The sequence below is a fragment of the Chiloscyllium punctatum genome, unplaced genomic scaffold (genome assembly GCF_047496795.1).
Source record: "Chiloscyllium punctatum isolate Juve2018m unplaced genomic scaffold, sChiPun1.3 scaffold_420, whole genome shotgun sequence".
Classification (NCBI taxonomy): Eukaryota; Metazoa; Chordata; class Chondrichthyes; order Orectolobiformes; family Hemiscylliidae; genus Chiloscyllium; species Chiloscyllium punctatum.
This window is the reverse complement of record NW_027310154.1, coordinates 95,955-116,431: the sequence shown is the minus strand read 5'-3', so window position 1 is coordinate 116,431 and position 20,477 is coordinate 95,955. Positions and strand designations below refer to the sequence as shown.

Here is a 20,477-nt window from a genome sequence, read left to right as displayed (position 1 = left end):
ACTCAACGTCCTCCAGATTTCATCTGACAAAATATTCATTAAGATCCCTTTGCATGAACATGCACTTCGCAGCTCTCGGTATTTGATTTTCCTGGATATCTTTCATACGAAAAAACGTTCACAGCAGCTTGACTTGAAAAAGAAAATCGCGTTTCTTTTCATTATCCCAAAGGAAACTACATTTCAATATAGTTTCGTCGAAAGGAACAAACAATTCCTTGAGATTTTGTAAGAGCGTCAATGCATATAAACTGACCATTGGAATTCCACTTCAATGAAACAGCTGCGATCATCTGAAAACCGCACCATGAAAAGCTGTTAATGACAGCGACGAGAGTGGGATTCGAACCCACGCGTGCAGCGCACAATGGATTAGCAGTCCATCACCTTAACCGCTTGGCCACCTCGTCACAGACGCGAGGGAGGTTATGACCTTATGAATAATTGAATTGCGTAAATTATGCAGAGCAGCAGATATTTCTCCCTGGTGTTGGTGAAATGAGAAATAACACAGTACGGTTCCAAGACTATGGTCTGACCCCTGGGTTGTGGGGCAAGTGCACTCCCACTGTCACACTGTGCACACAGGGATCTGAACAAAAATGAGGAAATGACTATGTAACAAGGTCTGTTGAATTCTGTGAAGATTTGAAGTCAACGGAATGAAGAACCCGAGACAGCAGGAGGTGTTCTTTCAATAAAGAGTTAGATAGAGCTCTTAAGGATAGTGGAATAAAGGGTTATGGGGATAAGGCAGGAACAGGATACAGATTGAGGATGTTCAGCCATGATCATAATGAATGGTGGTGCTGGCTCGACGGGCAGAATGGTCTACTCCTGAACCTGCTGTCTATTGTCTATTAAATTGCCTTTGAGGAATTGTTTTCCAGACTGGAGGAGAGTGCATAGTGCTAAATGTCATTATTCAGAAGACCTAACTACCGCACAGATGTTTTTGACATGCACTTGTGTACAGAACAGACAATTTCAAAATCCAAAATAAGGCTAAACTGACAAATGAACTCAACAATGCAAAAACCTTGATCTGTATCATTTTCCAGGGCCGTGCGACACCAAGTCACTGTATGATCACAGCAACACAGTGAGCAAGTGTAAGAAGGAAAATGAGTGCAGTTCCAGAGCGCATGCTGGGAGCAGCAGGTGACACACGGGGAAGTGCATTTCCCAAAACAGGAACACTTCCCAAACAGCGGACTGAGGTGGAAGAAAGTTGATGCCAGAGACACAATGGAGACCTGTCATTGAGTCTGTTAAAGATGAAGATTTTGAGATTTCTACAGATGCAAAACAAAATAAAAAAACTCATGGGTTAGTGAAGGCAAAAGATGACATTGTACATTTCATCAATCTACCCATCTTTACAATGAGTACCTCACCACTTTCCTCACGTGGGGACAGAACCTTTGGAGAAGATGAGCATATAACCCCCGTTACTAGCCATGGAATTAGAGAAAGTCGGTTTCCCAAACGTTAAGGAAAAACTAGGAATGTGGAGGTAAACATTAATGTGTTGTTCCTGTGCTGACGGTGACCAGTGCACGGTATCTCTGTTCCAGTATAGCGGGGTGTGCTGTACCGAAGTTTTAATTTTGAGCCTCAAATGGAGCAACTTCAATTTATCGTCGGGTTGAGGGATAGAGACAGAAGGTGATATTGAGCAAAGCCAAGTTTATGGGAAAATACCCGTGTTTGTGGATTGAGAAACGACCTTTTCTGGATAATGACTCCTTGATCAACAAACATACTGCAAGTATCTAAAACATGAAGAGACATATGCGGAGAGAGAGCCGAAGGAGTGTTTTCAACAGATGGATAACGTTTCCACGTGCACTGCGTTAAATTCCGGGAATTTCGATGTTGAACTGGTTTCATGTTACAGAGTTTGTTGCAAACTCACAAACGTTATTGCAATAATAAAAACAGAATTCACATAGGACCGTTTGAATATTGTATTGAACTGAATTTTGGTCTGAGCATATTTTATCTTAAATGGCGTGCTGCAGAGAAGTACAGAGGGTTAACAACACAAAACGACAGAGTCTTCTTGGTGGATTTCTTGGGTGGAGGTAAGAATGTACGAAATGTACATAACATCATGTGAATGTGGTCAAATCTTTAAAGTAGGTGTTGCGTCTCCAAGTGACGATTCAATTCCTCCTCATTAGGATATAACTTCTGTCTGCAGTTATTTTACGACATCAGCTCCATTTACAGAGTTTCACCTCGAATAATACGCCACACCTTACCAATCCATGAACTTGTTATACTCAGTCTTATTCATGAAAGTACGTGTTCATGAAATGTCTTGTACCTGAAGTCAAAAAATTCGAAATCGTTATGCAACCACACTGACATTCACTCAATGATAAATTCTCTCCTTGTACGTTTGTTCGTGTATCTTTTAAAACACTCTGAATTCAGCTTCTACATTTTATTTCTGGAAAGTCGTTCACGATTTAAATAACTCTATTGAGGGGAAGAAACTCTCATCCAAACTTTTCTTATTCATTCACTAATGTTTTTCGAACTCTAATGAAAGTTATTGATTCACTCGAAAGAGGGACTTTTCCCGATTTACTCATTCAAACCTCGCGTTATGTGAAAATCTCATTTGTTTACATCAAACTTGCGCGTTTCTGCTCCAGCATTTCCAAACCTCGTGAATAAACTCCTTCATTCTTTCTATAATCCCGTTTGTATCTTTTCTGATATTTTCATGTCTCAGTAAACAACGTCACTTGGCTTTCGAATATCTTGCTATCCAGGAAACAGCGTCTGTGCACTTTCTAACTTCTTGACATGTTTTTGGTGGAGAATGAGGACAAGGATTACACACAATGTTCCCACTGAGTGTGACAATAAGATTTTACAGTTACACTGTGAACTCTTTGCTTTTTAAAAATGACGCCTCTATTTATAATCTCTAATAAGGTAAATTGCTATCTGTCCAGTTCACGAACATCGTCTCCATGGAGACGAAAATTTTCTATCACTTCCTTTATTCTTCCACGGAATGTCTGAAAGGTTTGTAAGGCCAACATCTCTAAATCCCCGTGTCCTGAGTCAGTCTCAGCTATTTCTAAAGGTGACTGATGTTCAAATACTTCATAGTGTGTCTCCCGTCATCCTGTGCAGACTGGTTCTGGACAGTAAATGCCATCACCAAAGGCCACCGTGGATCTGAAATCAACAGTTTTCACAGAGTAATGGTCGTAGCTATTGTGTATCGTATGTCCATGTTCTTGTTCAATTTGTTCATCATTTCATGGGTCCCTGTATTGAATTCTACTGAATGATTAATTTGTGAATGGAGACATTCCCTTCACCACTCATTCGAAACTCCATGGAACATTGAAATATTTTACTCATTCGCTTCCAGAGGACAGTCCTGCCAATACTGGGATGAATCAGTGAACATTCCCCACGTATCCTCGAAGGCAAGGATTTCCTTTTCCATTTTAGGAGACCATTACAACACTGAGTCCCATGTCTGCATTCATTCAAACCAAACCAGTTGCAGCAAGACTTTAAAACTAAGATTTTGCTATCTGCTTGCATTGGTTGTCCCAAAAATTACATTTCATATTATGGTATGTTTGCGGATGAAAGCACTTTCTGAATCTTGAGCAATTATATTTCAGTTTTGTCAAGAAATTATCATTCGCTGTTCTCTCTTTCACTTTCAGTTTCCCGTTTTACATCCCTTATTTTATCAGTTTATGTTAAGTTTTCAATAATTTCAATCAATCTCGCTCCTGATTAACAATCCGAGAGAATGCCACAATTTTGTCAATTTATATGCAGTGCAGCTGTAGGGCGCGGTGACCAAGTGGAAAGGCATTGGTCACGTGAACCAAATAAAAGGAGCCGGCTGGTGGAATCTGGCCGGACCATCACAGTCATATTTAAAACATTTAATGTAATATTTAGCCAAATCATATTTGCAGAAAATAAGAAAACAAAAATGAAAAAAATTGCTGATGTTGAAAATCAGACAAAAACAGACATTGCTGGAACATTGTATGACGTCTGGCAGCATCTGTGGCGAGACGGACCCAATGGATGTGAAACAATAACTGTGATTCATCTGCACAGATGCTGCCAGCTCACCTGTTATTTTACTGCAATTTCTGTTTTTGTTCCAGATTGGCAGATTTTGTCGCAGTTCATGAAAAGAGTGCTCATTAGAATCAAACAGACAGCATGAACCTGGTAGTGTGAAATGAGAGAGTAATAATGAATGAGTGGAGAGTGTTGTACTGGAAAAGCACAGCAGGTCAGGCAACATCCAAGGAGCAGGAGAATGGACGATTTAGGCATAAGCCTTTCATCAGGAATTAGGCTTGTGAGTCGGGCAGAGGAACAAAGCTGAAGCCAGGTGCCAACTCGCAGGCACCTTCTCCGACACACCACGATCACAAACTCTCCTCCCCTCACCAAACCATCATCTCCCAGATCATCCACAATCTCATCACCTCTGGGCATCTCCCATCCACAACCTTCAACCTCATTGTCCGAGAACCACGCACTCCCCGATTCTACCTCCTTCCTAAGATTCACAAACCTGACTGCCCCAGTCGACCTATTGTCTCAATCTGAGCCTGTCCCATCCGAATAATCTCTTTCTACCTCGACACAATCCTCTCTCCCCAGTTCAGGAAATGCCCACTTACATTCGTGACACCCCTATGCACTTCACCTCCTCCAAGAATTTCGTTTGCCCGGCCCTCAACGCGTCATCTTCACCATGGACATCCAGTCCCTGTACAAATCCATCTACCATGACAGAAGTCGACAAGCCTTCCATATCTTCATCTCACACCATCCCAACCAGTACCTTTCCACCGGCAACCTCATCCACCTGGCTGAACGAGTCCTCACAATCAACAACTTATCGTTCCAATTCCCCTACTTCCTCCATCAAAACCGGTAGCCATGGGCACCCGCATAGGACCTAGGTGTGCCTGTCCTTTTTTCAGATACGCGGAAATGTCCATCTTACGCAATTGCACAGGCACCATCCTCAACCTGTCCCTCCGCGACGTTGATGAAAGTTTGGGGCCACTTGGTGCTCCAACGAGGTGGTTGAATTGCTCACCAACTTTACCAACACCTTCCACTCCGAACTCAAATTTATCCGGATCATCTTGGCAACTTCCCTCACCTTCCTGGACCTCTCCATCACCGACTCTGGCGACTGACTAATTACATACATATACTGCAAGCCCTCCGACTCCCACATGTATCAAGACTACATCTCCTCCAACCCTATATCGAGTAAGAACGCCATTCCTAATTCCCAATTCCTCCAACTCCAGCACATCTGTCCCCAGGATGAAAAATTACACCTCAGAAAGACCCAGTTGGTCTCCTTCTTCCACGATCACAAATTGCCTTTCCACGTGGTTGACAGGGCCCTCGAGTTCATCACATCCATTTCACACACCACCACCCTTGAAGCCACGCCTCTCAACGCAAAAAGGACAGAACCACCTACTGCTCCCCTTACACCCCATCAAACTCCGAATAATCGCATCATATTCTGCCACTGATGCCACCTCCAAACAGACATAACCACCAGAGATATATTTCACTACCCAGCTCTGCCAACATTCCGTAAAGACCATTACCTCCATGACCCCTTCTTAGGTCCACACATCCCCCCACCAGCCCACAACCCTCTCCTGGCACCTTTCACTGCCACCAAAGGAAGGGTGAAACGAGCTCCCACACCACTCCCCTCATCTCAGCCATGGCCCGAAGGGATCATTCCACATCCATTAGAAATTCACCTGTTCAGCTACCAATGTCATCTACTGAATCCGTTGCGCCCAGTGTGGTCTCCTCTACATCAGGGAGACAGGAAACCTTCTTGCAGATCATGAAAGAGAACATCTCTGGGACACCAGCACCCAACAACTTCACCGTCCCATGGCTGAACACTTCAACTCCCCCACCTACCCCAACAAAGACATACAGGTCTTGAACCTCCTCCACTGCCAAACCATTGCCATCCAACGCCTGGAGGAGGGACGCCACACATTCCGGCTTGGGACCCTAACACCAAACGGGATAAATGTGAATTTGAACAGTTAGATCATTTCCCCTCCCCCAAGCACAAGCCTTCAACTCGGCACCGTGCTCTCGACCCATTCCATCACTGCTATTTCTGACCTATTTTCTTCCCTCTCCTATTCATCCATCTATTGCTTTCCAGCTATTTCCCCTTAACCACACACCATTTCCATTTATCTCTCAGCCCCGACTCATAAGCTTTATTCCAGATGAAGGGCTTAAGCCTGAAACCTGAATTCTCCTGCTCCTCGGATGCTACCTGATCTGCTGTGCTTTTCCAGCATCATACTACCAACTCTGATCTCCAGCATCTGCAGTCCTAACTTTATCCTTGGAATTATCAATGACCTTAGAGGGAATACATCCCTCGATTGCAGTGATCACAGTGTGACTGAGTTTTCCATTTATTTTGGGTGAGGGCAGGCTGCCTCTGAGACGAGCGCTGAACATCAAAACAACGGGAATGGTATTAGATAGCGAAGTTAAGGCGGGCTAAAGTGAAGTAGAAAATTCTGTCAGAAGATAGGTCAGTACAACTGCATCACATCACCCAGACTGTAAAAGACACGCAGAAAGAGAAAATCAACTTCAGTGCAGGCCCAATGACAGGTAAAGTGGAAAGGAGACAATACAACACACTGAGGTGCAGTGGAATTATTTATGTGAAAGGATTCGATATATAAGCTACACCTTTACAAATGGACTGCCTTACATTGGAAAAAGGAATTTCCTGCAGTGTAACGGCGATATTTGTCTGTGACATCACAATGTTGAGAGACACTGACATAGTTGCTTCTGTAGCAGCGTGGCCTAGTAAAAGCATGATCGGCCCATCAGCCAGAATTCAATACTTCAAAGCTCTCCTCTGCGCTGTACAACTTATTTACTGCTCCTGTAGTCAGATCTCAATCGCTTCACTGTGTATCTTCTTCTGCTTCCTGCTTCTTGGAAACACTTCAAACGTGAACAAATTCACTTTCCACATTCACCAATCTTTTGCAACTCGCGAATTGGCACAGGTACGAGTGACCGATTGGCATTCTCGAGCGCTCTCACTCTGGTATGATCTGAATGATAAAGTGCGCTGTGTCTAATCTGCAGAATGTCCGCACCGGGACGGTGCTGTTTATCCCATCCCCGCGGACTGAGCTGTCTGGATTGGCAGAGTATTGAGCCATTTCCCTTCACTTGCAGGCATTATGACGGGATGTAAATGCGGATATGCTCTGAAGCTTCCTCTCACGGGCACAGCCAGGTGCAAGAGCGCCGCTGGAACTTAGCTTGATTGCGAACTTCCTCCAAATATCATTTATTTGAGATAGAGAGAAAGGTGCTGAGCTGGTGGGAAAGAGAGAAATGGGCTGTGGACTCTCTTCTTTCAGGAAAATTCAAATAAGTGCATTTTTGTGCTGCCCATTTGATGTTCAGAATCAATCTTCGGAGAACAATCCAGCAGAAAGGCTTTTGTTTCACAGGCGTCGGCTTCTTTGTTGCAATCGGGCATCAGTTAACATCTGAGACCCAACTGTCCCAGATGAAGTGACTCCGAATGAAACCCTCACTCACTGAGAACCTTCCCCACAGCCAGGAGCTGCGGGGCTGCAGACAGTCCAAAGCGGAAGGGAGGATTAAAAACGAGCTATTATTTCTCCCTCAGCTACTCTGTCACAGAGACAGGGAGAGGGACGGCAGAGACGTGTGATATCATTCACGTGCTGAGAAGCCGTTCAGCCCATCGAGTCCACGGTAAATCTTTATCGCTTGGTTCTCTCTGAGGTTATTCATCATCAGTGCTGCTTGTTCTAATAAGAGGGAACTGTATCTGTCTGGAAATGCTGTCTCCAACAGACTGAACCACATGTCATTCACGGCTGTTTATTTCAACGGAGGACCCTGCTGTGTGACACAGCGTGGGGAATCACTGCAAGGCTGTAAAAACAATGACTGCAGATGCTGGAAACCCGATTCTGGAATAGTGGTGCTGGAAGAGCACAGCAGTTCAGGCAGCATCCGAGTAGCTTCGAAATTGACGTTTCGGGCAAAAGCCCTTCATCAGGAATACAGGCAGAGTGCCTAAAGGGTGGATGGATAAGCTAGAGGAGGGTGGGGCGGGGAGAAAGTAGCATATAGTACAATGGGTGAGTGGGGGAGGGGATTAAGGTGATAGGTCAAGGAGGAGAGGGTGGAGTGAATAGGTGGAACAGGAGATAGACAGGTAGGACAAGTCCGGACAAGTCATGGGGACAGTGCTGAGCTGGAAGTTTCGAACTAGTGTGAGGTGGGGGAAGGGGAAATGAGGAAACTGTTGAAGTCCACATTGATGCCCTGGGGTTGAAGTCTTCCGAGGCAGAAGATGAGACGTTCTTCCTCCAGGCGTCTGGTGGTGAGGGAGCAGCGGTGAAGGAGGCCCAGGACCTCCATGTCCTAGGCAGAGTGGGAGGGGGAGTTGAAATGTTGGGCCACGGGACGGTGTGGTTGATTGGTGCGGGTGTCCCGGAGATGTTCGTTAAAGCGCTCTGCTAGGATGCGCCCAGTCTCCCCAATGTAGAGGAGACTGCATCGGAAGCAACGGATACAATAAATGATATTAGTGGATGTGCAAGTAAAACTTTTATGGATGTCGAAGGCTCCTTTTGGGCCTTGGATAGAGGTGAGGGAGGAGGTGTAGGGGCACGTTTTCCAGTTCCTGCCGTGGCATGGGAAAGTGCCAGGATTGGAGAGTGGGTTGTACGGGGCGTGGACCTGACCAGGTAGTCGCAAAGGGAACGGTCTTTGTGGAAGGCAGAAAGGGGTGGGGAGGGATATATATCCCTGGTGGTGGGGTCTGTTTGGAGGTGGTGGAAATTTCGGTGGATGATTTGGTTTATGAGAAGGTTGGTAGGGTGGAAGGTGAGTATAAGGGGCGTTCTGTCCTTGTTATGGTTGGAGGGGTGGGGTCGGAGGGCGGAGGTGCGGGATGTAGACGAGATGCGTTGGATGGCATCTTTAACCACGTGGGAAGGGAAATTGCGGTCTCTAAAGAAGGAGGCTATCTGGTATGTTTTGTGGTGGAAGTGGTCCTCCTGGGAGTAGATCCAGTGAAGGCGGAGGAATTGGGAATACGGGATGATATTTTTGCAAGAGGTAGGTTGGGAAGAGGTGTGGAAGTGGTAGGGTGGGAAGAGGTGTGCATCGGGTCAAATCCCCGTCACATACGTGACTGTTGTTCTTATGTTTGTTTCTTCTCTACGTGTGGTGCCTGAGGCAGTCTGTTCCATCTATGCACCATCCCCTGTGAATAATGTTCCCCCTCAGCTCCCTCCTTAAATATTTGCTCTCTCACCTCCCGTTTGTACCCTCTAGTTTTAGACTCACCTACCCTTGGTTATTCACCATTCTTAGAGTCACCCATTGGCCTCCTCTGCCCAAGGGAAATATTTCGGACAATGTTACAAATATCTCCAATGTATGTAACAAAGTGCTGGCCAATGTCAGCAAATGTGCCAAATGTCGCTTTCTCCACCCTGTCCACCTGCGATGCCACTTCCGAGGAACAATGTAACTTGCACCCCCTGGTCGTTCTCTCTCTCTCTCTCTCTCTCTCTGTTTGACAACCCTGGCCAGAGCCCTTCCATTAACTGTATTCGTCCTCCCTGGTTTGTCTTAACAAAATCCAACACCTGAATTAAACTCCATCTTTCATTCCTTGGTCCACTGGCCCAGTTGGTCAAGATCCCCTTTGATAACCGTATTTACTGCCCACTACACCATTCATTTGATCATCAACAAACTTTCGCACAATCACTCCTATATTTTCAACCAAATCGTTTATGTAGATGATGCACATCAGTGGACCCAGCCCTGATCCTTTCTTCAATAATGGAATCAAACCATATTCTTGTCATAGAGCCATACAGCATGGAAACTGACTCTTCAGTTGATACCCACCATAATCTAAAACTAAACTCTTCCCAGCTGCCTGTTGCTGGCCCATATCACTCCAACCCTTCCCTATTCACCTGTTTATCCAAATATCTTTTAAATGTTGTAATTGTACCCACATCAACCCCTTTCTCAGGAAGTTCATTCCACACTCAAACCACCCTCTGTGTGGCAAATTGCCCCATATCTTTTTTTTTAACACCTCTCCCCTCTAATCTTAAAAATATGGCCCCTCCTCTTGAGACTCTCCCATTCTGAGGAAAAGGCAACTCCCATTAAATTGATCTATATACCTCATTTTTTCATAAACCTTTAAAGCGTCATGTCTCAACCTCCAGGCTCAAGTGAAAAAAAGACTCAGCCTATCCAGCCATTTTTCAGAACTCAAGCCTTCCATACCCAACAATGTCCTGGTAAATCTCTTCTGAATGTCCTGCAGCTTAATAATATCCTCCCTGTTTACTGGGTGACCAGATTTGGACAGAGTATTGCAGAACAGGCCTCTCAAATGTCTGTGCAATCACAACATGACGTCCCAAATCCTACACTCAATGGACTGAGCCATAGTCAGGCATGCCAAGCAGTGTCTTATCCATCCTGTGATGCAAACTTCAAGAATTATGTACCTGAACCCGGAGTGCCCTCTGCTCTAAAACACTAACCGAGGCCTTAACATTAATTGTATAAGCTCTACCCTTGTTTGTTTTACAAAATGCATTACCTCGTATTTATTCAGATTGAATTCCATCTCTAGTTTTCAGCCCATCCACTCCCTTCATCAAGATCCCTTTGTAATCTCAGAAAACCTCCTTCACTGTCCATGATGCCACCCTCCAGCCCATCACACATGGCTGTCAGTAGTACACATACCTTTGCTAGGGGCTCCACAATTTCTTCCCTAGCATCCCACAGTGTCCTGTGATAAACTTAATCAGGTTCTGGGACTTGCCATAGCTTTGTGTTTTAAAACCTCCAGCACCACCTCTTTTATAACGTGCACTCTTTTCAAGTCATAGAGATATACAGCATAGAAACAGACCCTTCGGTCCCCAACTCGTCCAGGCTTACCAGAAGATCTAAATAAATCCATTCTCTTTTCCAGCATTTGGCCCATATACGTCTACAACCTTACTATTCAGATGCCCGTCCAGATACAATTACAACATTTAAAAGGTATCAGTCTCCATTACTTTCTCTCTCAGCTCATTCCATACACACATCACCATGTGTGTGAAGAAGCTCTCCCTTGAGTCCCTCTGTAAACCATTCACCTCTAACCTTAAACTTATGCCCTCTAGTTTTGGGCTCCCAAACTTCTGGCAAAAGGCCTTGAATGCTTACCCTATCCATGCCCCTCATGTTCATATAAACCTCTGTAAGGTCATCCCTCAGTCTCCGATTCTCCAGTGACAGTAACCCCAGCTTATTCAGCAACAACCCGGGCAATATCTTGTTAATCTTTTCTGAGCCCTTTCAAGTTTCACAACATCCTTCCTGTAGCAGAGAGACTGGAATTGCAGAGAACTCCAATTGTGGTCTAATGTGTTACTCTTGTTCCCTGAGTTCCCCAGTCTTTCTCCACAGTAAGTTTTGGAATGAAAAAATTGTTCAGGATCTTAGCAAATATCCTGCAGTTCCACACATCGATGGCCTCATTGATCTTTAATGGACACTATTTTGTCCCGAGTTACTTATACACTCTTCATATACTGATACAATCACTTTTGGATTCTCCTTTCCTTCTCTGCTGAGGCTATTTCATTGAGCCTTTCTCCATTCCTGTTTTCTACTCAAAGTGTATTCCAACAGCCCCTGTATATCCTCAGGAATTCCCTTGATCCAGCTGGCTATACCTGACATGTGCCCCCTTTTCTTTGACCAGACCCTCAATAGACAGCCAGTGTTTCCGAATGCTGTCAGCATTCACCTGCACACAAACAGGAAAATGCTGGCGATGATCGATCCGTTTATCTCACTTTTAAAATATTCTCACTTGCCAAACTTCCCTTTCCCTGTAAATAATTCCCTTCCCCAATCACATTTTGAAACTTCCTGGCTAATACAATCAAGATTGGTCAGTCTTCATTTTATATCTTGCACTTGTGGACCAGGCCTGTCCTTTTCCAAAGCTGTTTTCAAACTACTAGAACTGTGGTCACTTTGGCAAAATGCTTTCCCACTCACATCTCAGTCCCTTTCCCGACCTTAATTCCCAAGTGGAGGTCAGGTTTTGCCCCTTTCTCTTTTCAGGCTATTTACATATTGATTGGCAGTTTTCTGGAAGACAATTACCAAACTCCTCCCTTGCAAACACTGAACACTGGCAGTCCCAGTCTAGGTTTGGAAAGTTCAAAAACCCTACCATAACAGCCCTATTATTATGGTTGATATTTAAGATGTCCCAACATATTTGTTCCTCAGTCTGCCACAGATTATTTGGGGTCAGCAGTCCGATCGTATCAAAGTGATGACCCATTCTTATTTCTCAGTTCCACTAACATAGCTTCACTGGGCGATCCCACAGGAATATCCTCGCTAAGTACTGCTGTGATGCTTCATGCAATCAAAACCTACCACCACACGTCCTCCCCTGCCTTCCCTTCGTGTATCATCTCTACCTGGAAACAATGAACTGCCAGTCCTGCCCCTCCCTCAGCTGTGTTTCTGAAATAACTATAATATCCCAGTCCCATGTTCCAATCCATGCCCTGAGTTCATCTTCCTTAGCTGTCTGGCCGCTTGCATTGAAATAAATGCAGTTTAATCATTAGTTTTCCGCCATTCCCTGCTATGTTCTTGCCTGCCTTGTCTGCTGAAATTGCTGTCTTTAACTTGAGTACCAGTCTCAATCTTCTTTCTGGCCTTACGTTTATTTAACGTCCAACACCCTGCCAGACCAGGTTATATCCTCTCAAGCAGCTCTAGCAATTCACCCAACAGGACATGGGTCCCTCTCCCGCTCCCAGTTGAGGTGCCTTTCCCACCCTGTCTCCCTGTGCTGACACCTTCAGGAATCAATGGGCTTGTCCACCAAGGTCCCTGTATTCCTCAGTACTCCGCAAGGACCTACGGTTTATTATGTCTGTACTTCGCTTATCGTACCTCCCACAGAGTATTACCTCACTTCAATCAGAACTAAACTCTGCTTCGATTATCATCTGATCGACGTCGGGCTACAGACGGAGACCATCCTCCTCACTGTGAACAACGCCCTCACCTTTCATGTCACCTGCAAATGAACTAATGATACCTTCTGCTTTCACATCTGAGTTATTAATGTTCAATGGTTCCTGCACAGATTCCTGTGGTACATCCACTGGTGAAAGTATTCTATCCACCAATTTTGCATCCAATTTGCCAACTTGCCTTGGAACCCAGTCCTTTTGGACCAGCCTTCCAGTTATTCAAGTCCATGTAAACCACATCATCTGCACAGCCCTCATCAATATAATTAAGCACCATTTCAAATAAACTGAACTGAATTCCTCAGACAGTATCTTCCTCTGCCAAATCCGTGATGACTAAGCCGAGTTGATCCTTACCTTTGCAAGTGTTGATTCATCCTCACAATTGTGTCCAATAATTTCCCTCCCCCTGCTGTCAGACTATCTGCTCTGTAATTACCTGGCCAATCCCTGCTGCCCGTCTTGAACAAAGGAACCACATTAGCGATCCTCCAGTCATTCAGCACTTCACCTGTGTCCAGCAAAGTATTATATATATCCAGCAAGGCCCCAACAATCTCTGGGTAATTTAGCATGGGGTCAAAGAATGCTGGTCCAGGCAGTGACACCCACATCCCATGAATGAATAAATAAAAATACATATTTCCCTCCCTACCTGTGCAAACCCCTCTCGATGTAGCAATCTGTACTGGCTTTGTAACACCGTTCAGGCTCTGACCACTCTCTGAAACACTCTCACTCCCTCCAGCACCTTCACCTCTCCCTGTTCCTATCGTGTCATTAAACGCTGACAATGATTCCCCTTCCCACTGCCCTCGTCCTGCTAGCAGACCCTTTACAATCCCTATAAAACTTACTCCTAAAACTCTCTCTTACTTCAGGATTTTATGTACTTTGTGGTGATCTTCTCAGCCTCATAATCTAATATGATCCATTTTGTCCTGAGTGAGGGACTGGTGGGGATTTCTTGCTGAGTTTTTATCTGTTTCAGTGGAATGTCCTTTTGTTGAGTGTTTTAAACTGTTCCTTCAAATGTTTTCCACTGTTCATTTACAGACACACATTTCAGTCTGTTTAGCCTGTTTCCCTTGGTCAGTTCTCCTCTCAAACCCACGTAATTGGCTATTTTTGTTTCTAGTTGTCCTTTCTGTGATTCGCTTTAAAACTTTATATTTCTTTAAATTGCACTTCATCACAATTTCCAGAGGATCTCTCCAGGTGACATTACTCATTCACTATGTTTTATCACACAACAGTCGCTCTGAGACAGTTACATCCCTCGCCAGTTGCACAATGTGTTATTCTCAGAAACACTGAAAAAAAATTCTCTGAAATCCTCTTCCAATATCACTGTTGTCAGTGTGATTGTTCCGGACTTTGCGAATATTGAAGTTTAACTAAATGTTCACCATGCCTGTATTAAACATTCCAATGAATTCCTATTTATTGCAGTGATGAGACATGAAATGCTGTTCGGTGGGTGGTCGAAAACTGTTCTGCTGCTTGTGTCCTTGGCAAGTAGTAGCCAGAATTAACATTCAGACTGACTCTACTTCATGATCTGATGCCAAATGCTTTCTCTGTAATGCCTTTCTTACCCATTATTGTGAGCGTCGTCCATTTTTCCTGAATTTGCACAAGGTTGTGAACCATTGAATATTTATGTTCCACCTTTTGTTCGCCCTGTAACCACATCTCTCTGGTGTCGAAATCCCTTTTATCTCTGTGTCACAAATCCATCTATCTTGTTGCAGAGACTTTGTCCATTCATAAAAAAACATAATTTACTCGTTCCCACAATTTCCTGTCACAAATGGATTTGCTGATCTCCAGTTTTAGTTAAACTTTGTCTCATCCTGTTCCTTACTGTTGTCTTCGGTCACATTCCCACGCTGCTCTGATGCTTCACGTTTTCTCTTTGGATTTGGAAAACTCCTTTCACCTGAAGCCTGTCCCTGTATCCTCTCTGTCAGTTTAAAGCTCTGTCCATAAATTTACCAACGTGATTGGCCAGGACATTGTTCCACTGGATCTGTGCTGGGACCAATCTGAATGGACTTTTTTAAAAAATCAGGTATGGGATGTGGGTGTCTCTGGCTGACTAGCCTTTGTTGCCCATCCCTTGCTGCCCTTGAGCTGAGCAGCTGGCTCGCCCATTTCACAGGGTCATTGAGAGGCAAACACTTTGCTGTGGATATGTCGTGCAGACCACATAAGAGTGAACTGTTGTCTTTCTCTGAAGGTCAAGTGTTTGGATTTTTATCAATATTTATTTATGGATTGTTAATTCCAATTTTTAAAACATATATTCATTTAAAATTCCACGTGGTTAGAAGTTCGAAAGAAGGGGGTGGTCACTTTGTTGGGACTGTGTTGTAGACTGTTGTAGACCCAACAGATACCAGAGGAGCAGCTGTGTAGAGAGTTTGCAGATAACTATAGGAATAATAGAGGAGTGCAGGCTGGAGATTTTAATATTCCCTGTACTGACTGGGTCACCTCGAGTATAAAAAGAACTGGACGGAGGGCAATTTTTCAAATGTGTCCAAGGAAGGTTCCTAAATCAATATGCAGAGGGCCCTACTCTACTCAGGCAGGTGCAACACTGGACCTCCCTCAGAAAACCAGGTCGGGCAAGTGACTGAAGTGTCATTCAGAGAGCACTTTGGGTCCAGTGCCCACAACTGTCTTCGTTTTAACATAGTTATGGAAAAAGATCAGCAGGTCCACAGATTGAAGAGGAAAACTGGAACAGGGCCAGGTTTGGGGCCATTCTGCAGGATCTGACCAGCGTCAATGCTGTGAATTTAAAATTGCACAACACCCAGTTATAATCCAACTCACTTTGGAAGCGCTGGTGATCACTGTAACAGATGAAAGGCTTAAACTAAATTTGTTTGATATTATATTCCATGACACTGCCATCCTGTTGCTATAAATTCTGTACCTTAGGATTGTGCTCCACAACCACCTGATGAAGAAGCAGTGCTCTGAAAGCTAGTGCTTTCAAATAAACCGGTTGGACTGGAACCGAGTATCGGGTGATTTTTAACTTAGTACATCCCCAGTCCGACACCGGCACCTCCACGTTATGATTCAAATCTATTGGGTGAGTCTGTTTGAAGGAAAAGGAACAACTGGCAAATGGGAGGCTTTTCAAAGAGTGATCTTAAGAATCCAGGACCAGTATGCCCCATTGGGATAAAGGGAAAAGCTGGCAGGGTTAGGGATCCTTGGCTGATGAGGGATAAGAAGGCTCTGGTCTTGAAATGAAGACTGCATGCATTGGGTTTTAGATTTCCGTATCTACAAATTCTTAAAGACACGATCAATCTGTGGAGACCCTACAATCCTCTCAGTCCCTGTAATACTCCCAATCTGCAGAAGTCATTCCAAAGCCTGTTACTCTTTCAAGACAGTTCCTACAAGACCCACTATCTGTGTGATATCTTTTCATTGCCAGCACCCACCCTGTCAATGTTAGCTCCTCCAGTGTCTCCATCCATCTACTCATTTCCACAATCTTCTCCAGCTCTTCCATGTGTAAACATCACCCTCCCCTACAACCCTTCCCACTCTGACCAAACTGGAGGAGGTTACTAATGCTCCCTAATTTGTGAAACTGTCTCCAACCAAAATTGCTGTCTTTATCACTTGGAGAATCTATCTGATTCCACACCCCCTTTATCTAAATAACCTGCAGAAACTAAGTCTTCCTGTGTCTATAAACCTCTTCAGTCACGACTACCCTCCATACGTCTATTTGTTTTTCCAATCTGTACAACCCACTTTATCTCTGTACTCAGCTCCATTCACCTGAAACATTCCTGTCTGTGTAAAACACCCCATCCTACCAACATCCTTATCCGTGTAAACTGCTCCATTCCTCCCAACCTCCCCATCTCCATGAACTCCTGTAGGCCCGACAGCTCTCCACATTTCTGTAACCTCCTGTGGCTCTATGCTCCTCCCTCCCTGTGAAAGCACCTCCAGTCCCCACAATTCTCGCAGTCTGGTCATCTGCTCCACATCAGACCATTGCTGTCTCTGTTACCTCATACAACTTTAGCAACGCCTCCTATTTGTGTCACTTCATTCAAATCGCATCTTCTCCCACTTTCCGGAACCTCTTGCTGCCATCATAACCCTTGCTATTTAGAACATGGAATAGCACATTCCAGTACAAGCCCTTCCGCCCTCAATATTGTGCTGACCTTTTATCCTACTCTGAAGATGAAACGAACCTACATACCTTACATTTTACTATCATTGATGTGCCTATCCAAGAGTTGCTTAGATGTCTGTAATTTGTCTGAATCTACTACCATGGCTGGCCGTCCATTCCACGCACCCACCACACTCTGTGTAAATAACGTACCAGTCCCTTCCATGCCGACAGGATATCCCAACCCAATCTAGTCCTACCTGCCAGCACTTGGCCCATATCCCTACGATATCTAAGCTAAACCTTCCACCAATTACCTTAAACGTATGTCCCCTTGTGATAACCATTTCGCCATGGGAAGCAGTCTCTGGTTATCCACTCTATCTAGGCCTCTCATTCCCTTGTACACCTCTAACAAGTCACCATTCTTCCTCCTTCGCTGTGATCAGAAAAGCCCTAGCTTCCACAACCGACCTTCTATGGGCATGCCCTCCAGTCTAGGCAGCATCCTACTAAATCTCCTCTGCACTGTCTTTAAAGCTTCCACGTCCTCCCAATAATGAAGTGAACAGAACTGTTCACAATATTCGAAGTGTGGTCTAACTGGGGTTCTGTAGAGCTGCAGCAAAATCTCACATCTCTTAAATTCAATCCCCCTGCTAATGAAAGCCAACACACCATCCGCCTTCTTAACAGCCTGTCAACTTGGGTGGGAACCTGAGGGACACATGATCCCTTTGTTCCTGCACGCTGCTAAGAATCCTGCCTTTAACCACGTAAAGGTTTTCTGCAGAATCCTCCAATCTAAAACTATCCCTTTCTTTGTAAGTTCCTCCAGTCCCTACAACACTCATAAACTATGAAACCTCCTCAAGTCCATATATTCATAATGTCTGCAAAATCCTCCCGTCCTGATGTCCCTCCATATCTCTGTAACCCCCACCATCCTCCAGTGCTCTTCTGGGGAACATTGCAGAGGAAGGAGGAGTTGGAGAGTCTGGGCCATGTTACGAGGTTGCAGAACCTGGAGGATGGTACAAATGTCGGAAGGGACATGACACTTGCAGAAGGTTAGAGGTTCCGGGATTCATTGAACCTGCAGGATGGGACAGGGGATGGCTTCTGGAACCTGGAGGATATTATGATTTGAACCACAGGTAATTTTTGATTGGACCATTCAGCCGATCTTTCAGTCATAGAGATGTACAGCATAGCAACAGACCCTTCATTCCAACCCAGCCATTCCGAGAGGATATTCCAACCCAGTCTAGTCCCACCTGCCAGTACCTGGCCTATCTCCCTCCAAACCCTTTCTATTCATATATCCATCCAAATGCTTCTTAAATGTTGCAATTGTGCCATCTGAAAGATTGGCTGAAAGATCCAATCAAACATTACCTGTGGTTCAAATCATAACATCCTCCAGGTTCCACGACCCATTCATGGTCTCATCCTGCAGATCAGATATCCCAACCCAATGTAGTCCCACCTGCGAGCACCTGGCCCATCTCCCTCTGAACCCTTCCTACTCATATACCCATCCAGATGCCTTTTAACTGTTGCAGTTGTACTAGCCTCCACCACTTCCTCTCGCAGCTCATTCCATATATGTACTATCCTCTGCGTGAAAAGGTTGTCCCTTTTTATCTTTTATGTCTTTCTACTCTCAGTCTAAACCTCGCCCTATAATTCTGGATTCGCACACCACAGGAGAAAGACTTTGCCTCGTTACCCTATCCATGCCCCTCTTGATTTTATAAACCTCTATAAGGTCACCCTCAGCCTCCGACTCTCCAGGAAAAACAACCATCACCTGTTCAAACTCTCCCTATAGCTAATCCCTGGGAACATTCTTGTAAATCCTTTCTGGACCCTTTCAAGTTTCACAAAATCCTTCCGATTGGAAGTAGAACAGAGTTGCATGCAGCATTCCAAAAGTGGCCTCACCACTGTCTTGTACAGCCGCAACATGACCTCCCAACTCCTGTACACAATACTCTGACAAATAAAGGAATGTATACCAAGCGCCTTCTTCGCTATCCTAACTACCTGTGACTCTACTGTCAAGGAACTCTGTATTTCATTTGAAAGATTACATAGACAGGTAGAGTGGCCCGAGGTCTTCTGGGTAATGCCAGTTCCGTCTCAGCTGGTCGGCAGAGTCAGTGAAGTATTTGCAGCGCTGTCTGATGAATGGTCGAGAGATAATGCTTATGTCAAACAGGCTGGTGTAAGTGCTTATGGATTGCTAATGAAAGGGAAGGCACTACAAATCCCTTTACTGTACCATCGCTATCGGTCAAAGCGCCTTCAGGTCTATATCCTCCGAATTGTTGAAACCTGCTCTCACCATTGCCACTCACTTATTTCCTAACATTGTTGAGTCTCTAAAACCATCCCTTTCAGTTTAATTTCCTCCACTGCATACAACACTCCTCGCCTGTGTAATCTCTTCAATTCCTTCAGTTCCTATATACCTATTAATAGGTGTGCCTGCTTTGTGGCCATTGTATCCTCATTTATATCTGCAAAAGGCTCTACTCACTGTAGCACATCCTATGCTCATAAATGAATCTGGTCTCTCACAAGACTCTCTATCACTTTCTCCTCCAGTCTCTACAAGCTTCCCTATCCCTGTCGTATCTTGCAGCATGCACACCACTCACTCTCTCTGACATACCTTACAGTGCATAAATTCATCTCTCTTTCTAACTGTATCCAGTCTACAACTTCATCCCTGTCCGTGCAACATCCTCCAGTCCATATACTCCTCTCCATTGCTGCAGCATTCTCCAGCCTATATCATCTTCCAAGTGCTTGCAACATTCTCCAGTCCATACCATCCTCCCTTTCCCTGTAATATTCTCCAGTCCATACCATCCTCCCTATCACTGTGATATTCTCCAGATCCCACAACTGTTGTTAAATGTACGACATCCTGGAATCCTGTGAATGTTTCTACGCCCTGATCAACATAGTCCATGTAACGATCCACAACCCTATACAAATCCCTATCTCTGGAATCTAGTCAAAGACGCTTTATCTCTCTAATTTTCTCCAAACAATAAAATGTTTTCTCCTGCGGACATTCTGTAGCAACTGTAACTATA

The 20,477-nt window shown here is 44.6% G+C and overlaps 1 non-coding gene across 1 annotated transcript; it reads right to left on the bottom strand.

The window, feature by feature from the left end:
* Window positions 1–328: 328 nt before the first annotated feature.
* trnas-gcu (transfer RNA serine (anticodon GCU)) lies at window positions 329–410 on the bottom strand. The gene has a single exon. It is a non-coding gene; the product is annotated as a tRNA-Ser (tRNA).
* Window positions 411–20,477: the final 20,067 nt, after the last annotated feature.